At 55.7% G+C, this 21,009-nt stretch overlaps 22 non-coding genes and 10 pseudogenes across 22 annotated transcripts in view; all 32 read left to right on the top strand.

Annotated features, from left to right (window-relative positions):
* The first annotated feature begins 146 nt into the window (after positions 1–146).
* On the top strand, positions 147–266 carry LOC130309841 (5S ribosomal RNA; annotated as a pseudogene).
* A 653-nt stretch (positions 267–919) lies between these two features.
* Positions 920–1,038, top strand: LOC130309829 (5S ribosomal RNA). The gene has a single exon (XR_008858449.1). It is a non-coding gene; the product is annotated as a 5S ribosomal RNA (ribosomal RNA).
* Positions 1,039–1,338: 300 nt separating this feature from the next.
* Positions 1,339–1,458, top strand: LOC130309839 (5S ribosomal RNA; annotated as a pseudogene).
* Positions 1,459–2,112: 654 nt separating this feature from the next.
* Positions 2,113–2,231, top strand: LOC130309817 (5S ribosomal RNA). Its single transcript, XR_008858444.1, has one exon. It is a non-coding gene; the product is annotated as a 5S ribosomal RNA (ribosomal RNA).
* Positions 2,232–2,531: 300 nt separating this feature from the next.
* LOC130309838 (5S ribosomal RNA) lies at positions 2,532–2,651 on the top strand (annotated as a pseudogene).
* A 654-nt stretch (positions 2,652–3,305) lies between these two features.
* On the top strand, positions 3,306–3,424 carry LOC130309806 (5S ribosomal RNA). Its single transcript, XR_008858433.1, has one exon. It is a non-coding gene; the product is annotated as a 5S ribosomal RNA (ribosomal RNA).
* Positions 3,425–3,724: 300 nt separating this feature from the next.
* LOC130309837 (5S ribosomal RNA) lies at positions 3,725–3,844 on the top strand (annotated as a pseudogene).
* Positions 3,845–4,496: 652 nt separating this feature from the next.
* LOC130309800 (5S ribosomal RNA) lies at positions 4,497–4,615 on the top strand. Its single transcript, XR_008858428.1, has one exon. It is a non-coding gene; the product is annotated as a 5S ribosomal RNA (ribosomal RNA).
* Positions 4,616–5,267: 652 nt separating this feature from the next.
* LOC130309799 (5S ribosomal RNA) lies at positions 5,268–5,386 on the top strand. Its single transcript, XR_008858427.1, has one exon. It is a non-coding gene; the product is annotated as a 5S ribosomal RNA (ribosomal RNA).
* Positions 5,387–6,051: 665 nt separating this feature from the next.
* LOC130309795 (5S ribosomal RNA) lies at positions 6,052–6,170 on the top strand. Its single transcript, XR_008858423.1, has one exon. It is a non-coding gene; the product is annotated as a 5S ribosomal RNA (ribosomal RNA).
* A 300-nt stretch (positions 6,171–6,470) lies between these two features.
* On the top strand, positions 6,471–6,590 carry LOC130309836 (5S ribosomal RNA; annotated as a pseudogene).
* A 659-nt stretch (positions 6,591–7,249) lies between these two features.
* On the top strand, positions 7,250–7,368 carry LOC130309919 (5S ribosomal RNA). The gene has a single exon (XR_008858489.1). It is a non-coding gene; the product is annotated as a 5S ribosomal RNA (ribosomal RNA).
* Positions 7,369–7,668: 300 nt separating this feature from the next.
* On the top strand, positions 7,669–7,788 carry LOC130309870 (5S ribosomal RNA; annotated as a pseudogene).
* Positions 7,789–8,445: 657 nt separating this feature from the next.
* Positions 8,446–8,564, top strand: LOC130309907 (5S ribosomal RNA). The gene has a single exon (XR_008858478.1). It is a non-coding gene; the product is annotated as a 5S ribosomal RNA (ribosomal RNA).
* Positions 8,565–8,864: 300 nt separating this feature from the next.
* On the top strand, positions 8,865–8,984 carry LOC130309835 (5S ribosomal RNA; annotated as a pseudogene).
* Positions 8,985–9,641: 657 nt separating this feature from the next.
* LOC130309821 (5S ribosomal RNA) lies at positions 9,642–9,760 on the top strand. Its single transcript, XR_008858447.1, has one exon. It is a non-coding gene; the product is annotated as a 5S ribosomal RNA (ribosomal RNA).
* Positions 9,761–10,418: 658 nt separating this feature from the next.
* LOC130309798 (5S ribosomal RNA) lies at positions 10,419–10,537 on the top strand. The gene has a single exon (XR_008858426.1). It is a non-coding gene; the product is annotated as a 5S ribosomal RNA (ribosomal RNA).
* A 659-nt stretch (positions 10,538–11,196) lies between these two features.
* On the top strand, positions 11,197–11,315 carry LOC130309917 (5S ribosomal RNA). The gene has a single exon (XR_008858487.1). It is a non-coding gene; the product is annotated as a 5S ribosomal RNA (ribosomal RNA).
* A 300-nt stretch (positions 11,316–11,615) lies between these two features.
* On the top strand, positions 11,616–11,735 carry LOC130309834 (5S ribosomal RNA; annotated as a pseudogene).
* Positions 11,736–12,392: 657 nt separating this feature from the next.
* LOC130309820 (5S ribosomal RNA) lies at positions 12,393–12,511 on the top strand. Its single transcript, XR_008858446.1, has one exon. It is a non-coding gene; the product is annotated as a 5S ribosomal RNA (ribosomal RNA).
* A 658-nt stretch (positions 12,512–13,169) lies between these two features.
* On the top strand, positions 13,170–13,288 carry LOC130309797 (5S ribosomal RNA). The gene has a single exon (XR_008858425.1). It is a non-coding gene; the product is annotated as a 5S ribosomal RNA (ribosomal RNA).
* A 654-nt stretch (positions 13,289–13,942) lies between these two features.
* On the top strand, positions 13,943–14,061 carry LOC130309818 (5S ribosomal RNA). Its single transcript, XR_008858445.1, has one exon. It is a non-coding gene; the product is annotated as a 5S ribosomal RNA (ribosomal RNA).
* A 658-nt stretch (positions 14,062–14,719) lies between these two features.
* Positions 14,720–14,838, top strand: LOC130309796 (5S ribosomal RNA). Its single transcript, XR_008858424.1, has one exon. It is a non-coding gene; the product is annotated as a 5S ribosomal RNA (ribosomal RNA).
* A 658-nt stretch (positions 14,839–15,496) lies between these two features.
* LOC130309916 (5S ribosomal RNA) lies at positions 15,497–15,615 on the top strand. The gene has a single exon (XR_008858486.1). It is a non-coding gene; the product is annotated as a 5S ribosomal RNA (ribosomal RNA).
* A 300-nt stretch (positions 15,616–15,915) lies between these two features.
* LOC130309833 (5S ribosomal RNA) lies at positions 15,916–16,035 on the top strand (annotated as a pseudogene).
* A 658-nt stretch (positions 16,036–16,693) lies between these two features.
* LOC130309816 (5S ribosomal RNA) lies at positions 16,694–16,812 on the top strand. The gene has a single exon (XR_008858443.1). It is a non-coding gene; the product is annotated as a 5S ribosomal RNA (ribosomal RNA).
* A 658-nt stretch (positions 16,813–17,470) lies between these two features.
* LOC130309794 (5S ribosomal RNA) lies at positions 17,471–17,589 on the top strand. The gene has a single exon (XR_008858422.1). It is a non-coding gene; the product is annotated as a 5S ribosomal RNA (ribosomal RNA).
* Positions 17,590–18,248: 659 nt separating this feature from the next.
* LOC130309915 (5S ribosomal RNA) lies at positions 18,249–18,367 on the top strand. The gene has a single exon (XR_008858485.1). It is a non-coding gene; the product is annotated as a 5S ribosomal RNA (ribosomal RNA).
* A 300-nt stretch (positions 18,368–18,667) lies between these two features.
* On the top strand, positions 18,668–18,787 carry LOC130309832 (5S ribosomal RNA; annotated as a pseudogene).
* A 657-nt stretch (positions 18,788–19,444) lies between these two features.
* LOC130309815 (5S ribosomal RNA) lies at positions 19,445–19,563 on the top strand. Its single transcript, XR_008858442.1, has one exon. It is a non-coding gene; the product is annotated as a 5S ribosomal RNA (ribosomal RNA).
* Positions 19,564–20,222: 659 nt separating this feature from the next.
* LOC130309792 (5S ribosomal RNA) lies at positions 20,223–20,341 on the top strand. Its single transcript, XR_008858421.1, has one exon. It is a non-coding gene; the product is annotated as a 5S ribosomal RNA (ribosomal RNA).
* Positions 20,342–20,999: 658 nt separating this feature from the next.
* LOC130309914 (5S ribosomal RNA) overlaps positions 21,000–21,009 on the top strand; it is a 119-nt gene continuing 109 nt past the window's right edge. Inside the window, exon 1 of the ribosomal RNA XR_008858484.1 lies at positions 21,000–21,009. This exon is cut by the window's right edge and continues 109 nt beyond it. This is a non-coding gene — a ribosomal RNA (5S ribosomal RNA).

Below are 21,009 nucleotides of genomic sequence, written 5' to 3'. Positions count from 1 at the left end.
TACAGTCCTATCAGCTTGAGTCCCTGCACGTCCCCAGGGCTCACCTGCAATGTACGCAGGGGTGCGCTACCTGCTGTCCAGCCCTTTGCGCAACGGTCCGCGGCCTGGAGGAAAGCTGCTTGTGCGACAGAGTGGGGCCAGCCAGTGTCTACCGGCCACACCACCCTGGGTATGCCCGATCTCGTCTGATCTCGGAAGCCAAGCAGGGTCGGGCTCGGACAGTACTGGGATGGTTGACCTCCTGGGAATACCGGGTGCTGTAGACAGGTTGCGATGTTTCTTTACACTTTCTCCTCTGGCCCAGCCTGGGAAGGCACTTTCCCGAATATCGGGGGGGGGGGAGATTTACGAAAACCTGTTTTGGGGGAAAAGTTGGCCCATTGCCCGTAAGCATCCAATGAGATGGCTTCTTCCAGTTTCAAAAAGGTAGCAAATAAAAAATGAAAAGAAGCAATGTGATCGGTTGCTACGGGCAACTGCTCCGCTTTTTCTCTGCGCAGGTTTTGACGAATCTCCCCCATTCAACTTGGGGCAAGCCAGAGCTGGAAGCCGCAGAGGCCTGTGTGCCGGTTTGCTGCTTGCTACTGTCAGCACACAATCCGTCCATCCAGCTCCGTGTCCCGGCCAGAAAAGCTCATTGCCCCTGCAGCCAGGCATGTGTAAATATAAGAGTTAAAAGCAGCCCAGCCAGGAAATGGCCAGGCTTTGAGCAGGCTGAGGCTGAAGGGGCCAGCCCGAGCAAGGGCTCCCTGTGCAAAGCAGTTTGTGTACGTAAGCCATAGAGCCAGTGAGCTGAAGCAGCCTTGGAGCTGGGCTGAGTGCGTGGAAAGGAGGGGGGCAGGAAGCAGGCCCAGTGCTGAGCAGCAGGCAGGCAGGCAGGCTGCAGAGTAGAAGAGCTGCAAATGAGAGGCTCGTCTCTGCCTACGGCCACACCACCCTGAACACGCCCGATCTCGTCTGATCTCGGAAGCTAAGCAGGGTCGGGCCTGGTTAGTACTTGGATGGGAGACCGCCTGGGAATACCAGGTGCTGTAGGCTTTTTGCTTTTTCTCACTTCAACCAGCAGGGGTCAGTCTCCCCTATGCCTTTTTTACATTCACTTTCTTAGCTGCACATTTGCTTCTTTTCTTCTTTTTTTATGGCCTTTCTCCCTTGTGTTGTTTATGTGACGTCACAGTACGGGATATGCTCCTACAGTCCTATCAGCTTGAGTCCCTGCACGTCCCCAGGGCTCACCTGCAATGTACGCAGGGGTGCGCTACCTGCTGTCCAGCCCTTTGCGCAACGGTCCGCGGCCTGGAGGAAAGCTGCTTGTGCGACAGAGTGGGGCCAGCCAGTGTCTACCGGCCACACCACCCTGGGTATGCCCGATCTCGTCTGATCTCGGAAGCCAAGCAGGGTCGGGCTCGGACAGTACTGGGATGGTTGACCTCCTGGGAATACCGGGTGCTGTAGACAGGTTGCGATGTTTCTTTACACTTTCTCCTCTGGCCCAGCCTGGGAAGGCACTTTCCCGAATATCGGGGGGGGGGGGAGATTTACGAAAACCTGTTTTGGGGGAAAAGTTGGCCCATTGCCCGTAAGCATCCAATGAGATGGCTTCTTCCAGTTTCAAAAAGGTAGCAAATAAAAAATGAAAAGAAGCAATGTGATCGGTTGCTACGGGCAACTGCTCCGCTTTTTCTCTGCGCAGGTTTTGACGAATCTCCCCCATTCAACTTGGGGCAAGCCAGAGCTGGAAGCCGCAGAGGCCTGTGTGCCGGTTTGCTGCTTGCTACTGTCAGCACACAATCCGTCCATCCAGCTCCGTGTCCCGGCCAGAAAAGCTCATTGCCCCTGCAGCCAGGCATGTGTAAATATAAGAGTTAAAAGCAGCCCAGCCAGGAAATGGCCAGGCTTTGAGCAGGCTGAGGCTGAAGGGGCCAGCCCGAGCAAGGGCTCCCTGTGCAAAGCAGTTTGTGTACGTAAGCCATAGAGCCAGTGAGCTGAAGCAGCCTTGGAGCTGGGCTGAGTGCGTGGAAAGGAGGGGGGCAGGAAGCAGGCCCAGTGCTGAGCAGCAGGCAGGCAGGCAGGCTGCAGAGTAGAAGAGCTGCAAATGAGAGGCTCGTCTCTGCCTACGGCCACACCACCCTGAACACGCCCGATCTCGTCTGATCTCGGAAGCTAAGCAGGGTCGGGCCTGGTTAGTACTTGGATGGGAGACCGCCTGGGAATACCAGGTGCTGTAGGCTTTTTGCTTTTTCTCACTTCAACCAGCAGGGGTCAGTCTCCCCTATGCCTTTTTTACATTCACTTTCTTAGCTGCACATTTGCTTCTTTTCTTCTTTTTTTATGGCCTTTCTCCCTTGTGTTGTTTATGTGACGTCACAGTACGGGATATGCTCCTACAGTCCTATCAGCTTGAGTCCCTGCACGTCCCCAGGGCTCACCTGCAATGTACGCAGGGGTGCGCTACCTGCTGTCCAGCCCTTTGCGCAACGGTCCGCGGCCTGGAGGAAAGCTGCTTGTGCGACAGAGTGGGGCCAGCCAGTGTCTACCGGCCACACCACCCTGGGTATGCCCGATCTCGTCTGATCTCGGAAGCCAAGCAGGGTCGGGCTCGGACAGTACTGGGATGGTTGACCTCCTGGGAATACCGGGTGCTGTAGACAGGTTGCGATGTTTCTTTACACTTTCTCCTCTGGCCCAGCCTGGGAAGGCACTTTCCCGAATATCGGGGGGGGGGGGAGATTTACGAAAACCTGTTTTGGGGGAAAAGTTGGCCCATTGCCCGTAAGCATCCAATGAGATGGCTTCTTCCAGTTTCAAAAAGGTAGCAAATAAAAAATGAAAAGAAGCAATGTGATCGGTTGCTACGGGCAACTGCTCCGCTTTTTCTCTGCGCAGGTTTTGACGAATCTCCCCCATTCAACTTGGGGCAAGCCAGAGCTGGAAGCCGCAGAGGCCTGTGTGCCGGTTTGCTGCTTGCTACTGTCAGCACACAATCCGTCCATCCAGCTCCGTGTCCCGGCCAGAAAAGCTCATTGCCCCTGCAGCCAGGCATGTGTAAATATAAGAGTTAAAAGCAGCCCAGCCAGGAAATGGCCAGGCTTTGAGCAGGCTGAGGCTGAAGGGGCCAGCCCGAGCAAGGGCTCCCTGTGCAAAGCAGTTTGTGTACGTAAGCCATAGAGCCAGTGAGCTGAAGCAGCCTTGGAGCTGGGCTGAGTGCGTGGAAAGGAGGGGGGCAGGAAGCAGGCCCAGTGCTGAGCAGCAGGCAGGCAGGCAGGCTGCAGAGTAGAAGAGCTGCAAATGAGAGGCTCGTCTCTGCCTACGGCCACACCACCCTGAACACGCCCGATCTCGTCTGATCTCGGAAGCTAAGCAGGGTCGGGCCTGGTTAGTACTTGGATGGGAGACCGCCTGGGAATACCAGGTGCTGTAGGCTTTTTGCTTTTTCTCACTTCAACCAGCAGGGGTCAGTCTCCCCTATGCCTTTTTTACATTCACTTTCTTAGCTGCACATTTGCTTCTTTTCTTCTTTTTTTATGGCCTTTCTCCCTTGTGTTGTTTATGTGACGTCACAGTACGGGATATGCTCCTACAGTCCTATCAGCTTGAGTCCCTGCACGTCCCCAGGGCTCACCTGCAATGTACGCAGGGGTGCGCTACCTGCTGTCCAGCCCTTTGCGCAACGGTCCGCGGCCTGGAGGAAAGCTGCTTGTGCGACAGAGTGGGGCCAGCCAGTGTCTACCGGCCACACCACCCTGGGTATGCCCGATCTCGTCTGATCTCGGAAGCCAAGCAGGGTCGGGCTCGGACAGTACTGGGATGGTTGACCTCCTGGGAATACCGGGTGCTGTAGACAGGTTGCGATGTTTCTTTACACTTTCTCCTCTGGCCCAGCCTGGGAAGGCACTTTCCCGAATATCGGGGGGGGGGAGATTTACGAAAACCTGTTTTGGGGGAAAAGTTGGCCCATTGCCCGTAAGCATCCAATGAGATGGCTTCTTCCAGTTTCAAAAAGGTAGCAAATAAAAAATGAAAAGAAGCAATGTGATCGGTTGCTACGGGCAACTGCTCCGCTTTTTCTCTGCGCAGGTTTTGACGAATCTCCCCCATTCAACTTGGGGCAAGCCAGAGCTGGAAGCCGCAGAGGCCTGTGTGCCGGTTTGCTGCTTGCTACTGTCAGCACACAATCCGTCCATCCAGCTCCGTGTCCCGGCCAGAAAAGCTCATTGCCCCTGCAGCCAGGCATGTGTAAATATAAGAGTTAAAAGCAGCCCAGCCAGGTAATGGCCAGGCTTTGAGCAGGCTGAGGCTGAAGGGGCCAGCCCGAGCAAGGGCTCCCTGTGCAAAGCAGTTTGTGTACGTAAGCCATAGAGCCAGTGAGCTGAAGCAGCCTTGGAGCTGGGCTGAGTGCGTGGAAAGGAGGGGGGCAGGAAGCAGGCCCAGTGCTGAGCAGCAGGCAGGCAGGCAGGCTGCAGAGTAGAAGAGCTGCAAATGAGAGGCTCGTCTCTGCCTACGGCCACACCACCCTGAACACGCCCGATCTCGTCTGATCTCGGAAGCCAAGCAGGGTCGGGCTCGGACAGTACTGGGATGGTTGACCTCCTGGGAATACCGGGTGCTGTAGACAGGTTGCGATGTTTCTTTACACTTTCTCCTCTGGCCCAGCCTGGGAAGGCACTTTCCCGAATATCGGGGGGGGGGAGATTTACGAAAACCTGTTTTGGGGGAAAAGTTGGCCCATTGCCCGTAAGCATCCAATGAGATGGCTTCTTCCAGTTTCAAAAAGGTAGCAAATAAAAAATGAAAAGAAGCAATGTGATCGGTTGCTACGGGCAACTGCTCCGCTTTTTCTCTGCGCAGGTTTTGACGAATCTCCCCCATTCAACTTGGGGCAAGCCAGAGCTGGAAGCCGCAGAGGCCTGTGTGCCGGTTTGCTGCTTGCTACTGTCAGCACACAATCCGTCCATCCAGCTCCGTGTCCCGGCCAGAAAAGCTCATTGCCCCTGCAGCCAGGCATGTGTAAATATAAGAGTTAAAAGCAGCCCAGCCAGGAAATGGCCAGGCTTTGAGCAGGCTGAGGCTGAAGGGGCCAGCCCGAGCAAGGGCTCCCTGTGCAAAGCACTTTGTGTACGTAAGCCATAGAGCCAGTGAGCTGAAGCAGCCTTGGAGCTGGGCTGAGTGCGTGGAAAGGAGGGGGGCAGGAAGCAGGCCCAGTGCTGAGCAGCAGGCAGGCAGGCAGGCTGCAGAGTAGAAGAGCTGCAAATGAGAGGCTCGTCTCTGCCTACGGCCACACCACCCTGAACACGCCCGATCTCGTCTGATCTCGGAAGCCAAGCAGGGTCGGGCTCGGACAGTACTGGGATGGTTGACCTCCTGGGAATACCGGGTGCTGTAGACAGGTTGCGATGTTTCTTTACACTTTCTCCTCTGGCCCAGCCTGGGAAGGCACTTTCCCGAATATCGGGGGGGGGGGAGATTTACGAAAACCTGTTTTGGGGGAAAAGTTGGCCCATTGCCCGTAAGCATCCAATGAGATGGCTTCTTCCAGTTTCAAAAAGGTAGCAAATAAAAAATGAAAAGAAGCAATGTGATCGGTTGCTACGGGCAACTGCTCCGCTTTTTCTCTGCGCAGGTTTTGACGAATCTCCCCCATTCAACTTGGGGCAAGCCAGAGCTGGAAGCCGCAGAGGCCTGTGTGCCGGTTTGCTGCTTGCTACTGTCAGCACACAATCCGTCCATCCAGCTCCGTGTCCCGGCCAGAAAAGCTCATTGCCCCTGCAGCCAGGCATGTGTAAATATAAGAGTTAAAAGCAGCCCAGCCAGGAAATGGCCAGGCTTTGAGCAGGCTGAGGCTGAAGGGGCCAGCCCGAGCAAGGGCTCCCTGTGCAAAGCAGTTTGTGTACGTAAGCCATAGAGCCAGTGAGCTGAAGCAGCCTTGGAGCTGGGCTGAGTGCGTGGAAAGGAGGGGGGCAGGAAGCAGGCCCAGTGCTGAGCAGCAGGCAGGCAGGCAGGCAGGCAGGCAGGCTGCAGAGTAGAAGAGCTGCAAATGAGAGGCTCGTCTCTGCCTACGGCCACACCACCCTGAACACGCCCGATCTCGTCTGATCTCGGAAGCTAAGCAGGGTCGGGCCTGGTTAGTACTTGGATGGGAGACCGCCTGGGAATACCAGGTGCTGTAGGCTTTTTGCTTTTTCTCACTTCAACCAGCAGGGGTCAGTCTCCCCTATGCCTTTTTTACATTCACTTTCTTAGCTGCACATTTGCTTCTTTTCTTCTTTTTTTATGGCCTTTCTCCCTTGTGTTGTTTATGTGACGTCACAGTACGGGATATGCTCCTACAGTCCTATCAGCTTGAGTCCCTGCACGTCCCCAGGGCTCACCTGCAATGTACGCAGGGGTGCGCTACCTGCTGTCCAGCCCTTTGCGCAACGGTCCGCGGCCTGGAGGAAAGCTGCTTGTGCGACAGAGTGGGGCCAGCCAGTGTCTACCGGCCACACCACCCTGGGTATGCCCGATCTCGTCTGATCTCGGAAGCCAAGCAGGGTCGGGCTCGGACAGTACTGGGATGGTTGACCTCCTGGGAATACCGGGTGCTGTAGACAGGTTGCGATGTTTCTTTACACTTTCTCCTCTGGCCCAGCCTGGGAAGGCACTTTCCCGAATATCCGGGGGGGGGGGGAGATTTACGAAAACCTGTTTTGGGGGAAAAGTTGGCCCATTGCCCGTAAGCATCCAATGAGATGGCTTCTTCCAGTTTCAAAAAGGTAGCTAATAAAAAATGAAAAGAAGCAATGTGATCGGTTGCTACGGGCAACTGCTCCGCTTTTTCTCTGCGCAGGTTTTGACGAATCTCCCCCATTCAACTTGGGGCAAGCCAGAGCTGGAAGCCGCAGAGGCCTGTGTGCCGGTTTGCTGCTTGCTACTGTCAGCACACAATCCGTCCATCCAGCTCCGTGTCCCGGCCAGAAAAGCTCATTGCCCCTGCAGCCAGGCATGTGTAAATATAAGAGTTAAAAGCAGCCCAGCCAGGAAATGGCCAGGCTTTGAGCAGGCTGAGGCTGAAGGGGCCAGCCCGAGCAAGGGCTCCCTGTGCAAAGCAGTTTGTGTACGTAAGCCATAGAGCCAGTGAGCTGAAGCAGCCTTGGAGCTGGGCTGAGTGCGTGGAAAGGAGGGGGGCAGGAAGCAGGCCCAGTGCTGAGCAGCAGGCAGGCAGGCAGGCAGGCTGCAGAGTAGAAGAGCTGCAAATGAGAGGCTCGTCTCTGCCTACGGCCACACCACCCTGAACACGCCCGATCTCGTCTGATCTCGGAAGCTAAGCAGGGTCGGGCCTGGTTAGTACTTGGATGGGAGACCGCCTGGGAATACCAGGTGCTGTAGGCTTTTTGCTTTTTCTCACTTCAACCAGCAGGGGTCAGTCTCCCCTATGCCTTTTTTACATTCACTTTCTTAGCTGCACATTTGCTTCTTTTCTTCTTTTTTTATGGCCTTTCTCCCTTGTGTTGTTTATGTGACGTCACAGTACGGGATATGCTCCTACAGTCCTATCAGCTTGAGTCCCTGCACGTCCCCAGGGCTCACCTGCAATGTACGCAGGGGTGCGCTACCTGCTGTCCAGCCCTTTGCGCAACGGTCCGCGGCCTGGAGGAAAGCTGCTTGTGCGACAGAGTGGGGCCAGCCAGTGTCTACCGGCCACACCACCCTGGGTATGCCCGATCTCGTCTGATCTTGGAAGCCAAGCAGGGTCGGGCTCGGACAGTACTGGGATGGTTGACCTCCTGGGAATACCGGGTGCTGTAGACAGGTTGCGATGTTTCTTTACACTTTCTCCTCTGGCCCAGCCTGGGAAGGCACTTTCCCGAATATCGGGGGGGGGGGGGGGAGATTTACGAAAACCTGTTTTGGGGGAAAAGTTGGCCCATTGCCCGTAAGCATCCAATGAGATGGCTTCTTCCAGTTTCAAAAAGGTAGCAAATAAAAAATGAAAAGAAGCAATGTGATCGGTTGCTACGGGCAACTGCTCCGCTTTTTCTCTGCGCAGGTTTTGACGAATCTCCCCCATTCAACTTGGGGCAAGCCAGAGCTGGAAGCCGCAGAGGCCTGTGTGCCGGTTTGCTGCTTGCTACTGTCAGCACACAATCCGTCCATCCAGCTCCGTGTCCCGGCCAGAAAAGCTCAGTGCCCCTGCAGCCAGGCATGTGTAAATATAAGAGTTAAAAGCAGCCCAGCCAGGAAATGGCCAGGCTTTGAGCAGGCTGAGGCTGAAGGGGCCAGCCCGAGCAAGGGCTCCCTGTGCAAAGCAGTTTGTGTACGTAAGCCATAGAGCCAGTGAGCTGAAGCAGCCTTGGAGCTGGGCTGAGTGCGTGGAAAGGAGGGGGGCAGGAAGCAGGCCCAGTGCTGAGCAGCAGGCAGGCAGGCAGGCTGCAGAGTAGAAGAGCTGCAAATGAGAGGCTCGTCTCTGCCTACGGCCACACCACCCTGAACACGCCCGATCTCGTCTGATCTCGGAAGCTAAGCAGGGTCGGGCCTGGTTAGTACTTGGATGGGAGACCGCCTGGGAATACCAGGTGCTGTAGGCTTTTTGCTTTTTCTCACTTCAACCAGCAGGGGTCAGTCTCCCCTATGCCTTTTTTACATTCACTTTCTTAGCTGCACATTTGCTTCTTTTCTTCTTTTTTTATGGCCTTTCTCCCTTGTGTTGTTTATGTGACGTCACAGTACGGGATATGCTCCTACAGTCCTATCAGCTTGAGTCCCTGCACGTCCCCAGGGCTCACCTGCAATGTACGCAGGGGTGCGCTACCTGCTGTCCAGCCCTTTGCGCAACGGTCCGCGGCCTGGAGGAAAGCTGCTTGTGCGACAGAGTGGGGCCAGCCAGTGTCTACCGGCCACACCACCCTGGGTATGCCCGATCTCGTCTGATCTCGGAAGCCAAGCAGGGTCGGGCTCGGACAGTACTGGGATGGTTGACCTCCTGGGAATACCGGGTGCTGTAGACAGGTTGCGATGTTTCTTTACACTTTCTCCTCTGGCCCAGCCTGGGAAGGCACTTTCCCGAATATCGGGGGGGGGGGGGGGAGATTTACGAAAACCTGTTTTGGGGGAAAAGTTGGCCCATTGCCCGTAAGCATCCAATGAGATGGCTTCTTCCAGTTTCAAAAAGGTAGCAAATAAAAAATGAAAAGAAGCAATGTGATCGGTTGCTACGGGCAACTGCTCCGCTTTTTCTCTGCGCAGGTTTTGACGAATCTCCCCCATTCAACTTGGGGCAAGCCAGAGCTGGAAGCCGCAGAGGCCTGTGTGCCGGTTTGCTGCTTGCTACTGTCAGCACACAATCCGTCCATCCAGCTCCGTGTCCCGGCCAGAAAAGCTCATTGCCCCTGCAGCCAGGCATGTGTAAATATAAGAGTTAAAAGCAGCCCAGCCAGGAAATGGCCAGGCTTTGAGCAGGCTGAGGCTGAAGGGGCCAGCCCGAGCAAGGGCTCCCTGTGCAAAGCAGTTTGTGTACGTAAGCCATAGAGCCAGTGAGCTGAAGCAGCCTTGGAGCTGGGCTGAGTGCGTGGAAAGGAGGGGGGCAGGAAGCAGGCCCAGTGCTGAGCAGCAGGCAGGCAGGCAGGCTGCAGAGTAGAAGAGCTGCAAATGAGAGGCTCGTCTCTGCCTACGGCCACACCACCCTGAACACGCCCGATCTCGTCTGATCTCGGAAGCCAAGCAGGGTCGGGCTCGGACAGTACTGGGATGGTTGACCTCCAGGGAATACCGGGTGCTGTAGACAGGTTGCGATGTTTCTTTACACTTTCTCCTCTGGCCCAGCCTGGGAAGGCACTTTCCCGAATATCGGGGGGGGGGGGAGATTTACGAAAACCTGTTTTGGGGGAAAAGTTGGCCCATTGCCCGTAAGCATCCAATGAGATGGCTTCTTCCAGTTTCAAAAAGGTAGCAAATAAAAAATTAAAAGAAGCAATGTGATCGGTTGCTACGGGCAACTGCTCCGCTTTTTCTCTGCGCAGGTTTTGACGAATCTCCCCCATTCAACTTGGGGCAAGCCAGAGCTGGAAGCCGCAGAGGCCTGTGTGCCGGTTTGCTGCTTGCTACTGTCAGCACACAATCCGTCCATCCAGCTCCGTGTCCCGGCCAGAAAAGCTCATTGCCCCTGCAGCCAGGCATGTGTAAATATAAGAGTTAAAAGCAGCCCAGCCAGGAAATGGCCAGGCTTTGAGCAGGCTGAGGCTGAAGGGGCCAGCCCGAGCAAGGGCTCCCTGTGCAAAGCAGTTTGTGTACGTAAGCCATAGAGCCAGTGAGCTGAAGCAGCCTTGGAGCTGGGCTGAGTGCGTGGAAAGGAGGGGGGCAGGAAGCAGGCCCAGTGCTGAGCAGCAGGCAGGCAGGCAGGCAGGCTGCAGAGTAGAAGAGCTGCAAATGAGAGGCTCGTCTCTGCCTACGGCCACACCACCCTGAACACGCCCGATCTCGTCTGATCTCGGAAGCCAAGCAGGGTCGGGCTCGGACAGTACTGGGATGGTTGACCTCCTGGGAATACCGGGTGCTGTAGACAGGTTGCAATGTTTCTTTACACTTTCTCCTCTGGCCCAGCCTGGGAAGGCACTTTCCCGAATATCGGGGGGGGGGGGGAGATTTACGAAAACCTGTTTTGGGGGAAAAGTTGGCCCATTGCCCGTAAGCATCCAATGAGATGGCTTCTTCCAGTTTCAAAAAGGTAGCAAATAAAAAATGAAAAGAAGCAATGTGATCGGTTGCTACGGGCAACTGCTCCGCTTTTTCTCTGCGCAGGTTTTGACGAATCTCCCCCATTCAACTTGGGGCAAGCCAGAGCTGGAAGCCGCAGAGGCCTGTGTGCCGGTTTGCTGCTTGCTACTGTCAGCACACAATCCGTCCATCCAGCTCCGTGTCCCGGCCAGAAAAGCTCATTGCCCCTGCAGCCAGGCATGTGTAAATATAAGAGTTAAAAGCAGCCCAGCCAGGAAATGGCCAGGCTTTGAGCAGGCTGAGGCTGAAGGGGCCAGCCCGAGCAAGGGCTCCCTGTGCAAAGCACTTTGTGTACGTAAGCCATAGAGCCAGTGAGCTGAAGCAGCCTTGGAGCTGGGCTGAGTGCGTGGAAAGGAGGGGGGCAGGAAGCAGGCCCAGTGCTGAGCAGCAGGCAGGCAGGCAGGCAGGCTGCAGAGTAGAAGAGCTGCAAATGAGAGGCTCGTCTCTGCCTAGGGCCACACCACCCTGAACACGCCCGATCTCGTCTGATCTCGGAAGCTAAGCAGGGTCGGGCCTGGTTAGTACTTGGATGGGAGACCGCCTGGGAATACCAGGTGCTGTAGGCTTTTTGCTTTTTCTCACTTCAACCAGCAGGGGTCAGTCTCCCCTATGCCTTTTTTACATTCACTTTCTTAGCTGCACATTTGCTTCTTTTCTTCTTTTTTTATGGCCTTTCTCCCTTGTGTTGTTTATGTGACGTCACAGTACGGGATATGCTCCTACAGTCCTATCAGCTTGAGTCCCTGCACGTCCCCAGGGCTCACCTGCAATGTACGCAGGGGTGCGCTACCTGCTGTCCAGCCCTTTGCGCAACGGTCCGCGGCCTGGAGGAAAGCTGCTTGTGCGACAGAGTGGGGCCAGCCAGTGTCTACCGGCCACACCACCCTGGGTATGCCCGATCTCGTCTGATCTCGGAAGCCAAGCAGGGTCGGGCTCGGACAGTACTGGGATGGTTGACCTCCTGGGAATACCGGGTGCTGTAGACAGGTTGCGATGTTTCTTTACACTTTCTCCTCTGGCCCAGCCTGGGAAGGCACTTTCCCGAATATCGGGGGGGGGGGGGGGAGATTTACGAAAACCTGTTTTGGGGGAAAAGTTGGCCCATTGCCCGTAAGCATCCAATGAGATGGCTTCTTCCAGTTTCAAAAAGGTAGCAAATAAAAAATGAAAAGAAGCAATGTGATCGGTTGCTACGGGCAACTGCTCCGCTTTTTCTCTGCGCAGGTTTTGACGAATCTCCCCCATTCAACTTGGGGCAAGCCAGAGCTGGAAGCCGCAGAGGCCTGTGTGCCGGTTTGCTGCTTGCTACTGTCAGCACACAATCCGTCCATCCAGCTCCGTGTCCCGGCCAGAAAAGCTCATTGCCCCTGCAGCCAGGCATGTGTAAATATAAGAGTTAAAAGCAGCCCAGCCAGGAAATGGCCAGGCTTTGAGCAGGCTGAGGCTGAAGGGGCCAGCCCGAGCAAGGGCTCCCTGTGCAAAGCAGTTTGTGTACGTAAGCCATAGAGCCAGTGAGCTGAAGCAGCCTTGGAGCTGGGCTGAGTGCGTGGAAAGGAGGGGGGCAGGAAGCAGGCCCAGTGCTGAGCAGCAGGCAGGCAGGCAGGCTGCAGAGTAGAAGAGCTGCAAATGAGAGGCTCGTCTCTGCCTACGGCCACACCACCCTGAACACGCCCGATCTCGTCTGATCTCGGAAGCCAAGCAGGGTCGGGCTCGGACAGTACTGGGATGGTTGACCTCCAGGGAATACCGGGTGCTGTAGACAGGTTGCGATGTTTCTTTACACTTTCTCCTCTGGCCCAGCCTGGGAAGGCACTTTCCCGAATATCGGGGGGGGGGGGAGATTTACGAAAACCTGTTTTGGGGGAAAAGTTGGCCCATTGCCCGTAAGCATCCAATGAGATGGCTTCTTCCAGTTTCAAAAAGGTAGCAAATAAAAAATTAAAAGAAGCAATGTGATCGGTTGCTACGGGCAACTGCTCCGCTTTTTCTCTGCGCAGGTTTTGACGAATCTCCCCCATTCAACTTGGGGCAAGCCAGAGCTGGAAGCCGCAGAGGCCTGTGTGCCGGTTTGCTGCTTGCTACTGTCAGCACACAATCCGTCCATCCAGCTCCGTGTCCCGGCCAGAAAAGCTCATTGCCCCTGCAGCCAGGCATGTGTAAATATAAGAGTTAAAAGCAGCCCAGCCAGGAAATGGCCAGGCTTTGAGCAGGCTGAGGCTGAAGGGGCCAGCCCGAGCAAGGGCTCCCTGTGCAAAGCAGTTTGTGTACGTAAGCCATAGAGCCAGTGAGCTGAAGCAGCCTTGGAGCTGGGCTGAGTGCGTGGAAAGGAGGGGGGCAGGAAGCAGGCCCAGTGCTGAGCAGCAGGCAGGCAGGCAGGCAGGCTGCAGAGTAGAAGAGCTGCAAATGAGAGGCTCGTCTCTGCCTACGGCCACACCACCCTGAACACGCCCGATCTCGTCTGATCTCGGAAGCCAAGCAGGGTCGGGCTCGGACAGTACTGGGATGGTTGACCTCCTGGGAATACCGGGTGCTGTAGACAGGTTGCAATGTTTCTTTACACTTTCTCCTCTGGCCCAGCCTGGGAAGGCACTTTCCCGAATATCGGGGGGGGGGGGAGATTTACGAAAACCTGTTTTGGGGGAAAAGTTGGCCCATTGCCCGTAAGCATCCAATGAGATGGCTTCTTCCAGTTTCAAAAAGGTAGCAAATAAAAAATGAAAAGAAGCAATGTGATCGGTTGCTACGGGCAACTGCTCCGCTTTTTCTCTGCGCAGGTTTTGACGAATCTCCCCCATTCAACTTGGGGCAAGCCAGAGCTGGAAGCCGCAGAGGCCTGTGTGCCGGTTTGCTGCTTGCTACTGTCAGCACACAATCCGTCCATCCAGCTCCGTGTCCCGGCCAGAAAAGCTCATTGCCCCTGCAGCCAGGCATGTGTAAATATAAGAGTTAAAAGCAGCCCAGCCAGGAAATGGCCAGGCTTTGAGCAGGCTGAGGCTGAAGGGGCCAGCCCGAGCAAGGGCTCCCTGTGCAAAGCAGTTTGTGTACGTAAGCCATAGAGCCAGTGAGCTGAAGCAGCCTTGGAGCTGGGCTGAGTGCGTGGAAAGGAGGGGGGCAGGAAGCAGGCCCAGTGCTGAGCAGCAGGCAGGCAGGCAGGCTGCAGAGTAGAAGAGCTGCAAATGAGAGGCTCGTCTCTGCCTACGGCCACACCACCCTGAACACGCCCGATCTCGTCTGATCTCGGAAGCCAAGCAGGGTCGGGCTCGGACAGTACTGGGATGGTTGACCTCCAGGGAATACCGGGTGCTGTAGACAGGTTGCGATGTTTCTTTACACTTTCTCCTCTGGCCCAGCCTGGGAAGGCACTTTCCCGAATATCGGGGGGGGGGGGAGATTTACGAAAACCTGTTTTGGGGGAAAAGTTGGCCCATTGCCCGTAAGCATCCAATGAGATGGCTTCTTCCAGTTTCAAAAAGGTAGCAAATAAAAAATTAAAAGAAGCAATGTGATCGGTTGCTACGGGCAACTGCTCCGCTTTTTCTCTGCGCAGGTTTTGACGAATCTCCCCCATTCAACTTGGGGCAAGCCAGAGCTGGAAGCCGCAGAGGCCTGTGTGCCGGTTTGCTGCTTGCTACTGTCAGCACACAATCCGTCCATCCAGCTCCGTGTCCCGGCCAGAAAAGCTCATTGCCCCTGCAGCCAGGCATGTGTAAATATAAGAGTTAAAAGCAGCCCAGCCAGGAAATGGCCAGGCTTTGAGCAGGCTGAGGCTGAAGGGGCCAGCCCGAGCAAGGGCTCCCTGTGCAAAGCAGTTTGTGTACGTAAGCCATAGAGCCAGTGAGCTGAAGCAGCCTTGGAGCTGGGCTGAGTGCGTGGAAAGGAGGGGGGCAGGAAGCAGGCCCAGTGCTGAGCAGCAGGCAGGCAGGCAGGCAGGCTGCAGAGTAGAAGAGCTGCAAATGAGAGGCTCGTCTCTGCCTACGGCCACACCACCCTGAACACGCCCGATCTCGTCTGATCTCGGAAGCCAAGCAGGGTCGGGCTCGGACAGTACTGGGATGGTTGACCTCCTGGGAATACCGGGTGCTGTAGACAGGTTGCAATGTTTCTTTACACTTTCTCCTCTGGCCCAGCCTGGGAAGGCACTTTCCCGAATATCGGGGGGGGGGGGAGATTTACGAAAACCTGTTTTGGGGGAAAAGTTGGCCCATTGCCCGTAAGCATCCAATGAGATGGCTTCTTCCAGTTTCAAAAAGGTAGCAAATAAAAAATGAAAAGAAGCAATGTGATCGGTTGCTACGGGCAACTGCTCCGCTTTTTCTCTGCGCAGGTTTTGACGAATCTCCCCCATTCAACTTGGGGCAAGCCAGAGCTGGAAGCCGCAGAGGCCTGTGTGCCGGTTTGCTGCTTGCTACTGTCAGCACACAATCCGTCCATCCAGCTCCGTGTCCCGGCCAGAAAAGCTCATTGCCCCTGCAGCCAGGCATGTGTAAATATAAGAGTTAAAAGCAGCCCAGCCAGGAAATGGCCAGGCTTTGAGCAGGCTGAGGCTGAAGGGGCCAGCCCGAGCAAGGGCTCCCTGTGCAAAGCACTTTGTGTACGTAAGCCATAGAGCCAGTGAGCTGAAGCAGCCTTGGAGCTGGGCTGAGTGCGTGGAAAGGAGGGGGGCAGGAAGCAGGCCCAGTGCTGAGCAGCAGGCAGGCAGGCAGGCAGGCTGCAGAGTAGAAGAGCTGCAAATGAGAGGCTCGTCTCTGCCTAGGGCCACACCACCCTGAACACGCCCGATCTCGTCTGATCTCGGAAGCTAAGCAGGGTCGGGCCTGGTTAGTACTTGGATGGGAGACCGCCTGGGAATACCAGGTGCTGTAGGCTTTTTGCTTTTTCTCACTTCAACCAGCAGGGGTCAGTCTCCCCTATGCCTTTTTTACATTCACTTTCTTAGCTGCACATTTGCTTCTTTTCTTCTTTTTTTATGGCCTTTCTCCCTTGTGTTGTTTATGTGACGTCACAGTACGGGATATGCTCCTACAGTCCTATCAGCTTGAGTCCCTGCACGTCCCCAGGGCTCACCTGCAATGTACGCAGGGGTGCGCTACCTGCTGTCCAGCCCTTTGCGCAACGGTCCGCGGCCTGGAGGAAAGCTGCTTGTGCGACAGAGTGGGGCCAGCCAGTGTCTACCGGCCACACCACCCTGGGTATGCCCGATCTCGTCTGATCTCGGAAGCCAAGCAGGGTCGGGCTCGGACAGTACTGGGATGGTTGACCTCCTGGGAATACCGGGTGCTGTAGACAGGTTGCGATGTTTCTTTACACTTTCTCCTCTGGCCCAGCCTGGGAAGGCACTTTCCCGAATATCGGGGGGGGGGGGGGGGAGATTTACGAAAACCTGTTTTGGGGGAAAAGTTGGCCCATTGCCCGTAAGCATCCAATGAGATGGCTTCTTCCAGTTTCCAAAAGGTAGCAAATAAAAAATGAAAAGAAGCAATGTGATCGGTTGCTACGGGCAACTGCTCCGCTTTTTCTCTGCGCAGGTTTTGACGAATCTCCCCCATTCAACTTGGGGCAAGCCAGAGCTGGAAGCCGCAGAGGCCTGTGTGCCGGTTTGCTGCTTGCTACTGTCAGCACACAATCCGTCCATCCAGCTCCGTGTCCCGGCCAGAAAAGCTCATTGCCCCTGCAGCCAGGCATGTGTAAATATAAGAGTTAAAAGCAGCCCAGCCAGGAAATGGCCAGGCTTTGAGCAGGCTGAGGCTGAAGGGGCCAGCCCGAGCAAGGGCTCCCTGTGCAAAGCAGTTTGTGTACGTAAGCCATAGAGCCAGTGAGCTGAAGCAGCCTTGGAGCTGGGCTGAGTGCGTGGAAAGGAGGGGGGCAGGAAGCAGGCCCAGTGCTGAGCAGCAGGCAGGCAGGCAGGCTGCAGAGTAGAAGAGCTGCAAATGAGAGGCTCGTCTCTGCCTACGGCCACACCACCCTGAACACGCCCGATCTCGTCTGATCTCGGAAGCCAAGCAGGGTCGGGCTCGGACAGTACTGGGATGGTTGACCTCCAGGGAATACCGGGTGCTGTAGACAGGTTGCGATGTTTCTTTACACTTTCTCCTCTGGCCCAGCCTGGGAAGGCACTTTCCCGAATATCGGGGGGGGGGGGAGATTTACGAAAACCTGTTTTGGGGGAAAAGTTGGCCCATTGCCCGTAAGCATCCAATGAGATGGCTTCTTCCAGTTTCAAAAAGGTAGCAAATAAAAAATTAAAAGAAGCAATGTGATCGGTTGCTACGGGCAACTGCTCCGCTTTTTCTCTGCGCAGGTTTTGACGAATCTCCCCCATTCAACTTGGGGCAAGCCAGAGCTGGAAGCCGCAGAGGCCTGTGTGCCGGTTTGCTGCTTGCTACTGTCAGCACACAATCCGTCCATCCAGCTCCGTGTCCCGGCCAGAAAAGCTCATTGCCCCTGCAGCCAGGCATGTGTAAATATAAGAGTTAAAAGCAGCCCAGCCAGGAAATGGCCAGGCTTTGAGCAGGCTGAGGCTGAAGGGGCCAGCCCGAGCAAGGGCTCCCTGTGCAAAGCAGTTTGTGTACGTAAGCCATAGAGCCAGTGAGCTGAAGCAGCCTTGGAGCTGGGCTGAGTGCGTGGAAAGGAGGGGGGCAGGAAGCAGGCCCAGTGCTGAGCAGCAGGCAGGCAGGCAGGCAGGCTGCAGAGTAGAAGAGCTGCAAATGAGAGGCTCGTCTCTGCCTACGGCCACACCACCCTGAACACGCCCGATCTCGTCTGATCTCGGAAGCCAAGCAGGGTCGGGCTCGGACAGTACTGGGATGGTTGACCTCCTGGGAATACCGGGTGCTGTAGACAGGTTGCAATGTTTCTTTACACTTTCTCCTCTGGCCCAGCCTGGGAAGGCACTTTCCCGAATATCGGGGGGGGGGGGGAGATTTACGAAAACCTGTTTTGGGGGAAAAGTTGGCCCATTGCCCGTAAGCATCCAATGAGATGGCTTCTTCCAGTTTCAAAAAGGTAGCAAATAAAAAATGAAAAGAAGCAATGTGATCGGTTGCTACGGGCAACTGCTCCGCTTTTTCTCTGCGCAGGTTTTGACGAATCTCCCCCATTCAACTTGGGGCAAGCCAGAGCTGGAAGCCGCAGAGGCCTGTGTGCCGGTTTGCTGCTTGCTACTGTCAGCACACAATCCGTCCATCCAGCTCCGTGTCCCGGCCAGAAAAGCTCATTGCCCCTGCAGCCAGGCATGTGTAAATATAAGAGTTAAAAGCAGCCCAGCCAGGAAATGGCCAGGCTTTGAGCAGGCTGAGGCTGAAGGGGCCAGCCCGAGCAAGGGCTCCCTGTGCAAAGCACTTTGTGTACGTAAGCCATAGAGCCAGTGAGCTGAAGCAGCCTTGGAGCTGGGCTGAGTGCGTGGAAAGGAGGGGGGCAGGAAGCAGGCCCAGTGCTGAGCAGCAGGCAGGCAGGCAGGCAGGCTGCAGAGTAGAAGAGCTGCAAATGAGAGGCTCGTCTCTGCCTAGGGCCACACCACCCTGAACACGCCCGATCTCGTCTGATCTCGGAAGCTAAGCAGGGTCGGGCCTGGTTAGTACTTGGATGGGAGACCGCCTGGGAATACCAGGTGCTGTAGGCTTTTTGCTTTTTCTCACTTCAACCAGCAGGGGTCAGTCTCCCCTATGCCTTTTTTACATTCACTTTCTTAGCTGCACATTTGCTTCTTTTCTTCTTTTTTTATGGCCTTTCTCCCTTGTGTTGTTTATGTGACGTCACAGTACGGGATATGCTCCTACAGTCCTATCAGCTTGAGTCCCTGCACGTCCCCAGGGCTCACCTGCAATGTACGCAGGGGTGCGCTACCTGCTGTCCAGCCCTTTGCGCAACGGTCCGCGGCCTGGAGGAAAGCTGCTTGTGCGACAGAGTGGGGCCAGCCAGTGTCTACCGGCCACACCACCCTGGGTATGCCCGATCTCGTCTGATCTCGGAAGCCAAGCAGGGTCGGGCTCGGACAGTACTGGGATGGTTGACCTCCTGGGAATACCGGGTGCTGTAGACAGGTTGCGATGTTTCTTTACACTTTCTCCTCTGGCCCAGCCTGGGAAGGCACTTTCCCGAATATCGGGGGGGGGGGGGGGAGATTTACGAAAACCTGTTTTGGGGGAAAAGTTGGCCCATTGCCCGTAAGCATCCAATGAGATGGCTTCTTCCAGTTTCAAAAAGGTAGCAAATAAAAAATGAAAAGAAGCAATGTGATCGGTTGCTACGGGCAACTGCTCCGCTTTTTCTCTGCGCAGGTTTTGACGAATCTCCCCCATTCAACTTGGGGCAAGCCAGAGCTGGAAGCCGCAGAGGCCTGTGTGCCGGTTTGCTGCTTGCTACTGTCAGCACACAATCCGTCCATCCAGCTCCGTGTCCCGGCCAGAAAAGCTCATTGCCCCTGCAGCCAGGCATGTGTAAATATAAGAGTTAAAAGCAGCCCAGCCAGGAAATGGCCAGGCTTTGAGCAGGCTGAGGCTGAAGGGGCCAGCCCGAGCAAGGGCTCCCTGTGCAAAGCAGTTTGTGTACGTAAGCCATAGAGCCAGTGAGCTGAAGCAGCCTTGGAGCTGGGCTGAGTGCGTGGAAAGGAGGGGGGCAGGAAGCAGGCCCAGTGCTGAGCAGCAGGCAGGCAGGCAGGCTGCAGAGTAGAAGAGCTGCAAATGAGAGGCTCGTCTCTGCCTACGGCCACACCACCCTGAACACGCCCGATCTCGTCTGATCTCGGAAGCCAAGCAGGGTCGGGCTCGGACAGTACTGGGATGGTTGACCTCCAGGGAATACCGGGTGCTGTAGACAGGTTGCGATGTTTCTTTACACTTTCTCCTCTGGCCCAGCCTGGGAAGGCACTTTCCCGAATATCGGGGGGGGGGGGGAGATTTACGAAAACCTGTTTTGGGGGAAAAGTTGGCCCATTGCCCGTAAGCATCCAATGAGATGGCTTCTTCCAGTTTCAAAAAGGTAGCAAATAAAAAATTAAAAGAAGCAATGTGATCGGTTGCTACGGGCAACTGCTCCGCTTTTTCTCTGCGCAGGTTTTGACGAATCTCCCCCATTCAACTTGGGGCAAGCCAGAGCTGGAAGCCGCAGAGGCCTGTGTGCCGGTTTGCTGCTTGCTACTGTCAGCACACAATCCGTCCATCCAGCTCCGTGTCCCGGCCAGAAAAGCTCATTGCCCCTGCAGCCAGGCATGTGTAAATATAAGAGTTAAAAGCAGCCCAGCCAGGAAATGGCCAGGCTTTGAGCAGGCTGAGGCTGAAGGGGCCAGCCCGAGCAAGGGCTCCCTGTGCAAAGCAGTTTGTGTACGTAAGCCATAGAGCCAGTGAGCTGAAGCAGCCTTGGAGCTGGGCTGAGTGCGTGGAAAGGAGGGGGGCAGGAAGCAGGCCCAGTGCTGAGCAGCAGGCAGGCAGGCAGGCAGGCTGCAGAGTAGAAGAGCTGCAAATGAGAGGCTCGTCTCTGCCTACGGCCACACCACCCTGAACACGCCCGATCTCGTCTGATCTCGGAAGCCAAGCAGGGTCGGGCTCGGACAGTACTGGGATGGTTGACCTCCTGGGAATACCGGGTGCTGTAGACAGGTTGCAATGTTTCTTTACACTTTCTCCTCTGGCCCAGCCTGGGAAGGCACTTTCCCGAATATCGGGGGGGGGGGGAGATTTACGAAAACCTGTTTTGGGGGAAAAGTTGGCCCATTGCCCGTAAGCATCCAATGAGATGGCTTCTTCCAGTTTCAAAAAGGTAGCAAATAAAAAATGAAAAGAAGCAATGTGATCGGTTGCTACGGGCAACTGCTCCGCTTTTTCTCTGCGCAGGTTTTGACGAATCTCCCCCATTCAACTTGGGGCAAGCCAGAGCTGGAAGCCGCAGAGGCCTGTGTGCCGGTTTGCTGCTTGCTACTGTCAGCACACAATCCGTCCATCCAGCTCCGTGTCCCGGCCAGAAAAGCTCATTGCCCCTGCAGCCAGGCATGTGTAAATATAAGAGTTAAAAGCAGCCCAGCCAGGAAATGGCCAGGCTTTGAGCAGGCTGAGGCTGAAGGGGCCAGCCCGAGCAAGGGCTCCCTGTGCAAAGCACTTTGTGTACGTAAGCCATAGAGCCAGTGAGCTGAAGCAGCCTTGGAGCTGGGCTGAGTGCGTGGAAAGGAGGGGGGCAGGAAGCAGGCCCAGTGCTGAGCAGCAGGCAGGCAGGCAGGCAGGCTGCAGAGTAGAAGAGCTGCAAATGAGAGGCTCGTCTCTGCCTAGGGCC

Source organism: Hyla sarda, unplaced genomic scaffold (assembly GCF_029499605.1).
Source record: "Hyla sarda isolate aHylSar1 unplaced genomic scaffold, aHylSar1.hap1 scaffold_1542, whole genome shotgun sequence".
NCBI classification, from domain to species: Eukaryota; Metazoa; Chordata; class Amphibia; order Anura; family Hylidae; genus Hyla; species Hyla sarda.
The sequence above is the reverse complement of the archived record's forward strand: the minus strand, read 5'-3'. Positions and strand labels throughout refer to the sequence as shown.